Genomic DNA, 12,763 nt, shown 5'->3' with positions numbered 1-12,763 from the left:
AAGAGAGCTCTTTCTTTGATTGATTCAGGGAAGCAGGTGCAAAATTTTGTGACCTGACTTTTTTTCCTGCAAGTTTTCTCTTTCAAGTCCCTTAATCTGATATGAAGGACATGGTAGTCTCTAATCACACTCTAATCTCTATTGGTCTAAATCCAAATAATTTCCTTCCGCACCCTGCCTGGTTGAGACTTAAATCCGTTATTATTCAATGATCCTATTTTTAAACTCTGCCTGGGAAAGCAGTGGTGGCTTTTGATGCTAATCCTATTCAGCCCACTGACTCTATCCCCTTCAGGGAAATGGCCAAGGATTTTAAGGGGGAAAATATATAGCCAGCCCCATAATAAGAGAAAGAGGAAAGCTAAGTTAGAATTTTCAAAATTACACAGGATAGTAAAAATAGAGCCTTTATATTAAAACCCAAGTATATTTATTCTGATGAGCTATCTATTCATTCGATTGGAAATAACTAGTTAAATCCTTTAGCCACAGTTTTTCATGGCCTGGGAGTTCATAGCTACACAATTGTAGGATTAGCATTTGATTTTATATTTAAGGCAACAGCACTGGCAAGTCCTCAGTCAGACCCTTCAAATGAAAATTGAACCTGACCATATTCCATATTCAAATTCTAAATAAATATGTTAATTGATATGATAAATAACCCTTAAGTTGTTCTTTCTTGACTTTCTGTTTGGATTTTTTAAATGGCCCCAAAATAATAAATTACAAAGAGAAACGTACAGCAGAGAAAGCTCTGGATTGGGTGTCAGGACACCTTTGATCTGAGTGTAATGTGAATTACAGAACTGCACGACAGGCAGAGAACTGAATCTCTTAGAGAACCCCTATATCTGTTCAGAAGACCAGGAAAAGGGGATTTTGAGATCCCAGGGGTGAGAGAAAAATCCTTTTTTTTCCTTTCTATTTTTCTTCTCTCACCTCTGCTCTCAGATCAGCCCTAGTCATGGAGATGCACTGCTATGGTCCTGATGATGGCATAGGCTCCTACCCTAAAGAGAGAAAAAACTTATCTTTAGCCAAAGGAACCCCTGTGTTCTGAATCACCACTATTTTATTCTCCTACTATTTGACACCTCACCTCAAGGATGGACCCAGTCGTGTGGAACTGTGTGATAGCACCAGGGCTAAAATTCTGAGAGAAACTATTTTTCCACCCAGAGGAGCTGGGAAACGAGGACCCTGAGACCAGAAATTGTGGGGGGAGCCCTGAAGAAGTGAGAGCCAGAGAAGCAGGCTCCCTAATCCTGTGTATGATGGTCTAATACATGAGCCTGAGCCTACTTCCAAGGTCGACACCCAGTTAGGGTAAAGGATTTGAGAATAGAGCTGTGATATAAACCACCAAATATTTTAGTCCCAGATGAACTCCTGAGTGGCTCATGCACTGGCAGGCATAAACACATAGCAGAATTTATATGTACACTGACATTGGAGCTACTGCTCACAGAAGATGAAATAGAACTTGCCTTCTGAACCTAATCATTTTAACTGTCTTTTAAATAACAACAAGGATTTGACTAAGGCTCATGATCCCCCAACATAATATTCCAAATGTCCATAGTACAATCCAAAATAATAACATGCCAAAGTTGGGGATGAGGGAACAAACCAAAAATTGACTAATCATCAAGGAAAAAGACAAAATGTCAACCCAAGATTGCCATGACAATGAGATTATCACACAAAGACCTTATAAGAACTCTTAAGACATAAGCTATGAAGTAAACACTCCTGAATGGAAAGTAGAAGTTCATAGTGGAAAAACAGAAATAATAGAAAAGATCTAAATGAAAATTTTAGAAATTGAATATAAGATATCTGAATTTTTAAAAATGCTATATGGCCTCAATAGCAGAATAAAGATGACAGAAAAATGAATCAGTGAAACTGAACATAGAGCAGTAGAAATTTTCTAATAGGAACAATAGAGAGAAAGAGATTTAAGAATCAATGAATTAGCCCCTCCCCTCCTACTCAATATTGTGCTGGAAGTTCTAGACAATACAGCAAGGAAATAAAAATTAACAAAATAGAGGTTGAAAAAAGTAAAATAAAACTGTCTCTATTAACAAACAATTTATAATTGTCTATGAACTCTCAAGGAATCTACACAAAACAGTCCTATAACTGATAGGTTAGTTTAGCAAGATAGCAGGATACAAGATTGATAGTACAAAAATCCATTGTTTTTTCTAAAGAGTAGCACTGAACACTTGGAAATCAAAATTTACAAGAGCACATACATAAAATCTTACACAATATGGCCTGAATCTGTCTGATAAAAACTCTAAAACATGGATGAAAGAAATCAAAGAAGACCTAATAAATAGATATACTAAGTTCATAATTGGAAAACTTAAGAGTATTATATCACTATTCTTCCTATAGATGAATGTAATCCAAATGAAAATTCCAGGAGAATTTTTTGTAGATATTAAAAAGATTTTTCTAAAATTTATATAGAAAATAAAAGAGTTGAACTCACACTATACAATTTCAACACTTATTATAAAGCTACAGTAATCAAGAAAGTGTGGTATTGCTGAAGAATGCACATATCAATAGAACAGAATGGTGAGTTCAGAAATAGACCCACCATATATGAATAATTGATTTTCAACAAAGGTAAAATGGTAATTTAGGTGAAAGGATAGTCTTTTCAACAAATGGTACTAGAAAAATTGGATATCCATGGATAAATAATTGAATCTTTACCTGTATCTCATACTTTTTGCAGAAATTACCTCAAAATAAACCATAGATGTAAATGTAAAACCTAAACTTTTAGGAGTAAACATAGGAGAAAATCATTGTGGCCACATTTTAGGCAAAATGTTCTTAGATATAAACCAAAGTGAACTTCACCAAATTGCACTTCATCAAAATAAGCAAATAAACAAATTTTAAAAATAAGCAATATCGCCAAAACTGACAGTAAAAATATAGGTGAAGATGCAGAGCAACTAAAACTATCATACATTGCTGGGGGGAAGGCAAAATAGTACAGGCGCTTAGAAAGGAGCTTAGTAATTTCTTATAAAGCTAAACATATACAAACTATATGGCCAGTAATCTTGACCATAGGTATCTACCCAAGAAAACTGATAACCTACTTGCGAATGCTTATAGCAGTTTTATTTGTAATTGCAAAAAAGTGGATACAACCCAGTTTTTCTTCAACTGGTAAAAAAACAAACAAAAAAACTGTGGCACAACTATATGATGAAACACTACTCAACAATAAAAAAGGAATAAACTACTGATATGTGCAACCACATGGACAAACCACAAATGCACGATAAGTGAAATACGCTAGACTAAAAAGACTACAAACTGTATGATTCCATTTTTATGCTGTTCTGGAAAAGACATGACTATGAGAATGGAGAACAGTTCTATGGTCATTAGGAATGCATAGGAGGAGTGACCAACTTTAAAAAAGCAATACTAGGAAATGTTTTGTGTTGATGGAACTGTTGATGGTATCTTTATTATAGTGGTGGTTAAATGATTCTATGCCTTTATCAAGACATACAACTGTACACAAAAATGAGTGAATTTTACAGTAGGTAAATATTAAAAAGTATATTTTCTTAACTGTAGTGTCTGTTCTTCCTAGTTTTCTAGCTATGTCCTCTTTTCCATTTGTTTATTGAAAAAGTAAGTAATTTGCCAAATACTAGAAAATAGATAAACATTTAAAAAACAAAATATTTGTTTGCCTTCATGAAGCTTACTTTCTTGTGGGAGGAAACTCACAATGGGCATGGTTATTAAGCAAAATATAGAATGTGTTATTTGATGATAAGAGTTAGGAGAAATATAAAGCAGGGGAAGGAATTAACAAGTGTTAAAATGGTTGCATCATTTCTTAGAATGGTAGGGAAGATATCACTGGCAAGAGAAAACCTCACTGAGAAAGTAATATTTTAATTAATATTGAATCATTATGAATTCTACATCAGCTGCATTTTGCAGACAACTGAGGAATGATGAGAAAAACAAATTGTGTTTATATATATATATATATATCATCCATGATAACAATGTAGAAAAATTAGAGAAAAGGTAGTGAAAATCCCTTCCTAACTTTTATCCATAAGACTTACCATGTCTTCAAGAATCAGCCTAAAAAAAACCTTTAATATTCATAGCCACACTTTGTGCTAAATTGCTCTGAAAATCCTCAGATGGTCACACCTCGTTATTAGGAAGCAGTGGTGTAGAAAGAAACAAGGTGTTTCAATAAAATATATGGACAGTTTAATTGCTGATACATTTACAAGTATGGGAAATAATGTGATATTTTTATATTATTGCATGATAATTCTGGAAGTTAGCACTAGTGATATTAGACAGTCATACTAAATATATATGGGCAAGAAAAAGCATAAATTCAAAAGGGCAGAATCTGACAGTAGACTGCCTTAGGTCTTGAATTACAACTCTTTCCGGAGTCTCCAGCCTGCTGGCCTACTCTGCATATTTTGGACTTGCCAGTTTCCACAATCGCATGAGCCAATTCCTTAAAATAAAACTCTCTATATATACACATCTTATTGGTTCTCTTTCTCTGGAGAACCCTGACTAACAGAGCAGGTGATATATTCAGAAGTAGTACTACAAGAAACAATTACAAAAGCACTCTGAAGGGAAGAACCATAATCTAGGCCAGAGATACTCACAGGAAAACAAAACAACCAAAAACAACAACAAAAACGTCCTCTAAAAAGTCAGCACAAACACATAAAAGAGAAAACACTAGTTTAAAGAAATCCACTATGAGACACAAAAAAATGTCACTTTCAGAGTAATATACTCTATGTAATATCACAGTAATCTAAAACAGAAATAAAATAGGTATACTTAATATTATTACAGTCATGAAAGAATAACTGAATGATTAGGAAGATAAAAACTATCAGGCAGATGTGAGACAGACCAAAATACAATTAAAAATGAAAATATATAGACAGTGAAACTTTTTTAAAAAACTCATAATTTCTATAAATTAGAAATAGTTGAAGACAGAATTGGAGAACTGGGTCATTGCACTCATTAGCTAGAATGCAACACAGATAAAAAGTATGACAGTAGTAAAAAGACACTGAGGCTAAAATGAGATAATCTAACATACACTTGAGTTCTCAAAGGAAAGTATGAAAGAGAAGCAAATTTGAAGATTCCACGTGGATACACACATCCCTTATTTGCACCGTGTGTTCTTTGTCACCTCATAGTGAAACTACATAATAAAAAAACAGAAAATAGTATTGAAGCCACTAGAGAGGAAGATAGCTTATTTGCAAAGGAACCTCACTTAGACTCAAACTTGAATTCTCAATCACGGCATTCAAAGAAGATGGCAAAGGATAACATCTTCAACGTGTTGAATGAAAGCATATATAAATCTAGATGGCTATACTCTGACAAATTACTACTCAAACCTGAGGTTGAAAGTTCTAATGGAAACTTAATAAAGTTTACTGTTTCTGGATCCTGAACTATTATTCAACTGGTATTCATCAGAACAGCCACAAGAGTTGTTAAGATATTGAAATAATTCCATCAGTTGGAAAACAGCTGATGCTGTAAGTCTTGTGATTGCCTCTCTGATAGAATGGAACATGAGAAACAATCATTAAGCATTTAGTTAAAAATAAGGCAAGAAGCCCATAAAATAGGGATAATTATACCAAGTAATATTTAGATTACAAAAAGAAGATGGAATTAAAATCCTGGACAAAAGTAACCTGTGAGATGGAAGGAAATACGTTTTAAGTAATAGAATTGATCTATAATAAAATAATTGAAAATCTCAATAGTCACACACCATTAAGAAAATCAAATCATTAGCTAAAATTCTTCCACCTTCCTAACCCACATTTGAAAAATACATTTCAAAAATATCTAGGTCCATAAACAAGATGAAAAGACAACCCTCAGAATGGGAGAAAATATTTGCAAATGAAGCAACTGACAAAGGATTAATCTTCAAAATTTACAAGCAACACATGCAGCTCAATATCCAAAAAACAAACAACCCAATCCCAAAATGGGCAGAAGACCTAAATAGACATTTCTCCAAGAAGAAATACAGAATGCCAACAAACACATGAAAGAATGCTCAACATCACTAATCATTAGAGAAATGCAAATCAAAACTATAATGAGGTATCACCTCACACCAGTCAGAATGGCCATCATCAAAAAAATCTACAAACAATAAATGCTGGAGAGGGTGTGGAGAAAAGCGAGCCCTCTTGCACTGTTGGTGGGAATGTAAATGGATACAGCCACTATGGAGAACAGTATGGAGGTTCCTTAAAAAACTAAAAATAGAACTACTATATGACCCAGCAATCCCACTATTGGGCCTATACCCTGAGAAAACCATAATTCAAAAAGAGTCATGTACCACAACGTTCACTGAAGCTCTATTTACAATAGCCAACACATGGAATCAACCTAAGTGTCCATCGACAGATGAATGGATAAAGAAGATGTGGCACATATATACAATGGAATATTACTCAGCCATAAAAGAAACAAAATTGAGTTATTTGTAGTGAAGTGGATAGACTTAGAATGTGTCATACAGAGGGAAGTAAGTCAGAAAGAGGAAAACAAATACTGTATGCTAACATATATATGGACTCTAAAGAAAGAAAAAAGCATCTCTGAAGAACCTAGGGGCAGGACAGGAATAAAGACGCAGACATAGAGAATGGACTTGAGGACATGGATATGGGCAAGGATAAACTGGAACGAAGTGAGACAGTGGCATGGACTTATAATATACTACCAAATGTAAAATAGACAGCTAGTGGGAGGGGGCTGCATAGCACAGGGAGATCAGCTCGGTGCTTTGTGACTGCCTGGAGGGTTGGGATGGCGATGGTTGGGGGAGACATAGGAAGAGGGAGGTATGGGGATGTGTGTGTATGTATAGCTGATTCACTTTGTTGTAAGGCAGAAAACTAGCTCACCATTGTAAAGAAATTATGCTCCAATAAAGATGTTAAATAAATAAATAAATAAATACAAGGTTGTAAAAAGAAAAATATAGGTCCAGCTATTTTATAGTAAAGTATTTTAAAGTCTTTTAGAAATAGATATTTGTCTTATTCAAACGATTTGCATTAGGAGAAAAAGGAGAAATATGCCAAATAATTGTAACTTTGATATTAAACTAGATAAGGACATAGGAGAAAAATTACAGGTGACTTTCACTTAAAATATAAGTGTAGGGCTTCCCTGGTGGCGCAGTGGTTGAGAGTCCGCCTGCCGATGCAGGGGACATGGGTTCATGCCCCGGTCCGGGAAGATCCCACATACCGCAGAGCAGCTGGACCCGTGAGCCGTGGCTGCTGAGCCTGTGCGTCTGGAGCCTGTGCTCCGCAATGGGAGAGGCCACAGCAGTGAGAGGCCCACGTACTGAAAAAAAATAAAATTAAATTAAAAAAATAAATAAAAAACAAAATATAAGTGTAAAAGTTATAAAAATAATTTTAAATAAATGAAATATTAGCAAATCATCAATAAGTCAAAATTATTTAAGGAATATAAGATTTTACATTTAAAATATTTAGGAGAAAGAGAACTAACATCTCAATAGATAAGATGTTCATCATCTTCATAATAATAAATATATTTAAATGAATTATCATTGTTTATATCTAGTGTTGATAAGAACTTGGAAAAGGAATAAATTGCTATTTCTTTGTGGTTATTATTTAGTAAAAACTATAAAATAGTGCATATTTTTCGACTAAGCAATCCTTCCTCTAATAATCTATATTGAAGGAATAATTCAAGCACTAATCAGCTTCTGTGGATATGGATGTTCATTTTGCATTATCCATAATAGCAAAAGCTGGAAACAATGTAATCAAAAAAGTGGTTATTTAAATAAATTACGATTTAGTAATACAATAGCATATTATGTAGTTGTGGAATGAGACAGATCTCTAAGGACCAGCATGGAGTACACCCATGATATATTATTGAGTGAAAAAGTAAGTACCAGAACCATATGAATCGTGTAAAGCAGTATGTAGTTTTAAAAAATCTATCTGTTTATGTATTCATAGAAAAACATCTAGAAGGATAGACACAAATCTATTTATAGTGGCAACCTCTGGGACATGGAATTGGAGTGGTTTTAATGTGTTCATTCTGCCTTACAGACCTTTGCACTGTGGCACTTTAACCAGCAATATTACTTTTAAAATAATATTAGAATAAATGATCACTAAATGATTAACTTTTATACCTGGGAAATTGATTACCAACCTTGAACTCTGTTTCCCTCATATTTGTTTATCAAAACCTCGCCTCTGCAAAACATAGGCAGAACACTCTATGACATACATCACTGCAAGATCCTTTTCAACCCACCTCTTAGGGAAATGAAAATAAAAACAAAAATAAACAAATGGGACCTAACGAAACTTAAAACCTTTTTCACAGCAAAGGAAACTATTAAAAAGACAAAAAGACAACCCTCAGAATGGGAAAAAATATTTGCAAACGAAGTAACAAAGGATTTATCTCCAAAATATACAAGCAACTCATGCAGCTCAATATCAAAAAAAACAAACAACCCAATCCAAAAATGGGCAGAAGACCTAGACAGACATTTCTCCAAAGAAGATATACAGATTGCCAACAAACATGAAAAGATGCTCGACATCACTTATCATTGTAGAGATGTGAATCAAAGCTACAATGAGGTATCACCTGGCTCAGGTCAGAATGGCCATCATCAAAAAATCTACAAACAATAAATGCTGGAGAAGGTGTGGAGAAAAGGGAGCCCTCTTGCACTGTTGGTGGGGATGTAAATGGATATAGCCACTATGGAGGACAGTATGGAGTTTCCTTAAAAGACTGAAAATGGAACTACCATATGACCCAGCAATCCCACTACTGGGCATACACCCTGAGAAAACCATAATTCAAAACGAGTCATGTACCACAATGTTCATTGCAGCTCTATTTACAATAGCCAGGACATGGAAGCAACTTAAGTGTCCATCGACAGATGAATGGATAAAGAAGATGTGGCACATATATACAATGGAATATTACTCAGCCGTAAAAAGAAATGAAACTGAGTTATTTGTAGTGAGGTGGATGGACCTAGAGTCTGTCATACAGATGAAGCAAGTCAGAAAGGGAAAAACAAATACTGTATACTAACACATATATATGGAATCTAAAAAAAGAAAAAAAAAAGGTTCTGAAGAACCTAGGGGCAAGACAGAAATAAAGACGCAGACATAGAGAATGGACTTGAGGACACGGGTGGGGGAAGGGTAAGCTGGGACAAAGTGAGAGAGTAACACTGACATATACACACTACCAAATGTAAAACAGATAGCTAGTGGGAAGCAGCTGCATAGCACAGGGAGATCAGCTGGTGCTTTATGACCACCTAGAGGGGTGGGATAGGGAGGGTGGGAGGGAGACACAAGAGGGAGGGGATATGGGGATATACGTATGCATATAGCTGATTCACTTTGTTATACAGCAGAAACACAACACTGTAAAGCAATTATACTCCAATAAAGATGTTAAAAAAAAAAAAAAAACTTGCCTCTAGGTAATACAACTCCCTGCTTATTCCACACTTGTACCATATAGCTGGACATGGCTAGATAGAAACAGCCAATCATGGTGACCAGTCTCTCTTTAAGTTCATAATCACAAACATCAAGCATGTTCTTTAGTGATGCCAAGTAATCAAAATGCATTTCCCTAAATTCAGCCAATACCCCATGCTCCCAAAAAGATATTTTCTTTCCTCTTTTTCTTCAGACCTTCTCTATCTCCCCAGTCCTTCCTCCTGGCTGATAACCTTGCTTTCTATTTGAACAAGAAAAAAGGAGCAATCAGGAAGGAATTTCCACCAACTGTAACCAAACTCCCTAACCTGTGTTCTTTCCCTTCTATTGCTATGGATGACTTATGTGCTAAAATCAATCTTCCTCATATGCATTGTGTTTTGTTCTTTCTCATCTACAGAGGAACACAGCTTCAGCATTTCTTACTAAATTATTTCTACTACCATATCTGTAGTAACTCCTCCCATCTTCAAAAAAATATCAAAATACAAATTTCTTGGATCCATATCCTCTCCTGACAGTAGCTCATTTCCCTGCCCTATTTTTATAGCAAACCTTTTAATGTTTTGGTCCCTGAGTGCTTCTCTATTTCCCTCCTTCCATTTTCCCTTGAGCTCACCCCCTCCATTCAGCTTGTTGCCACAACACATTACTCAAGATTACTCTTATCAAAGTCAGCTATCAATGATGAATCCTCATTTCTCATCTCACTTGGCATATCTTGACATACTCTTTCTCGACTTTGCTTCCATATTACCCTCCTAGTTTCATCCTACCTTACTGGCTAGTTCTTCCCACTAGCTTTCTTGATATCCTTTTCCATTCTCCTGTCTTGCTAATTTGAAGAGCCTTAGGGATTAGTCCTTGCTCCTCTTTTCTTCTCTGTCTTTGCTCATTTCCTTGGTTATCTCATTCAGTCCCACTAACTTAAGACCCATTTCCATGCTGACAATCCCAGATACACATTCCTAGTTCAAACCTCTCTTCTGAACTCTGTATTAAATGCTCCAGTTATCAATATCTTTTTTAGAAATCCCATAGTCTTCTCACACTTGCCCTTCCACATTCTCTTCCTCCACTCTTTAATTAAGTGATTAAGCTAAAACCCTGTGGTCACATCCCACAGCCAGTCTGTCAGAAAATACTATTCTCTTTACTTTTAAGCATGCTCAGAAAGTGACCATTTCACACTGTCTCCACCATGAATACCCTAGCTCACACCATCATTATTATTTATCTGGATTTTTGCAGTAGCTTCCAACTTATATTTCTGTTCCTCTTTTCTCCCCTACTGCTTATCTCAACACAGTTCAGAGTGTTCTTTAAAAGTAAGTCAGATCATATTATTTCTTTGTCCCAAACCCTCCAATTGTTTCCCAATTCACTTATAGTAAAAGTGAAGGTTCTTAAAATGACCTAGGGGGCCCTACATGATATGTTTTTCTTTTTATTACTTTTCTGACCTCATCACCTTCTATCCTCCCCCCTCATTCAGTTCATGCCCTGCTACTTATTGAACACACTAGACAAATTCCCTCCTGAGTGCCTTTATGCTTGCTTTTTCTTCTGCCTGGAATATTTTTCCACTACATAGACACATAAATGCTTGCTTTCTTATCCATCCCAGCACTGTGTAAAAATTCTACAAAATTCTACCTTCTGATTGACAATTTCCTTGACAACCCTATTTAACACTGTAAATCTGTTCCTCACCCTAGTATTTCCTAGTTCCCTCCTCTGCTTTATCTTTCTCCAAAGCACTTATCACCATGAGAAATATATTAGATTTATTTGCATATTTATTTACTATAATATGCCTTTCATAATATTATGAAATTTTAAAATTTATTATTATATGGTCCCCCATCTAGAACATGATTGGAAACAGGTTTTCAATAAATATTTCTTGAATGAATGGATGAATGGTCCAGTTCTATCAGACTCAAAACAAATTTTTTGAAATGCATTAAAGGACAGAAAACTAGATTTAGAAAATCAACCTAAAGAAAAATATAAACCCATTTCCTAAAATATGCAATAAAATAATCTCAGTTATCATAAAAAGTTATGTTTATCTATTAAAATCAGTCATTTAAAGTCCAAAGCATAAATATTCTCAGTCAATGGCAAATAAGCTAATTTTATCATTAAGACTAGATACTTTTGCTGAGGACTTCTTAATTATATTTAGGTCACTATTTAATGATAGTTGCAACATTAATTTATACAATGTCTTATAAAACAAAATATAAGTATTTCAGTATAATCAATTTTAATCTATGTGTTTGTCATTGGCAGGAACACAGAAATGTGTAAAAACTGAAGAAAACCTCCTACCTATGCAGTAAATATTCCTATCAGCATCTAACTGCAATGCTATAACTTAAAAAAAAAATTAGACATTTTCTTATTTTTAGTTAGTTATCTAGATATATGGTCCTGTAGAGAAAGTTGTAGCTTGGTCAGAAACCTTTGCATACCTCTGCAGGTATAGCTTCCTATCAGAAAGTCACAAAGCAAATTATTATGTGGTAGACAGGGAGAGAGTCAGTATTAAAGTAACCTATATAACTGGGTTTAATCCATGATTTTGTAAACTTATTTGAGTATCTAACCCTTTTTTCATAAAACACAAATTAATATACTAAGGAATTAAAAGGCCATAAAGCACACATGGATATATCGTTGATTTGTTTGGTACACTGAGCTTTTGTAATCATTTTTTTTTTTCCTCAACTGTGTATGGCTTTTGAGAAACAAATCTTTGAGAAAATTGTTTTGGTTGAATGTATAATCAGTATCATATTCAGAAAATGATCTTTGTAATATTTAGAATTTTATCATGGATATTGTGAATTTTTCAGTAATGTTATTTAATAACATATGTACATTTCTAAATAACATCTAAAACCAAATAAGTTTAATATATCATTTCTGAATGGATGTATATCTAATTAAATTCATGCTTACACATATATGCACAAAAAGAATATGTCAACTTACTCTTAAATATTTAGCAAGTCAATATAAGAACTACTAATACAGTTTTCCAGACATCTTTTTTATGAATAATATAAATATAATCAAATATAATTAGCTGACTAATATCA

This window comes from Lipotes vexillifer, unplaced genomic scaffold (genome assembly GCF_000442215.2).
Source record: "Lipotes vexillifer unplaced genomic scaffold, Lipotes_vexillifer_v1.1 scaffold380, whole genome shotgun sequence".
In the NCBI taxonomy this organism is placed as follows: Eukaryota; Metazoa; Chordata; class Mammalia; order Artiodactyla; family Lipotidae; genus Lipotes; species Lipotes vexillifer.
Note: the sequence above shows the minus strand (reverse complement) of the source record.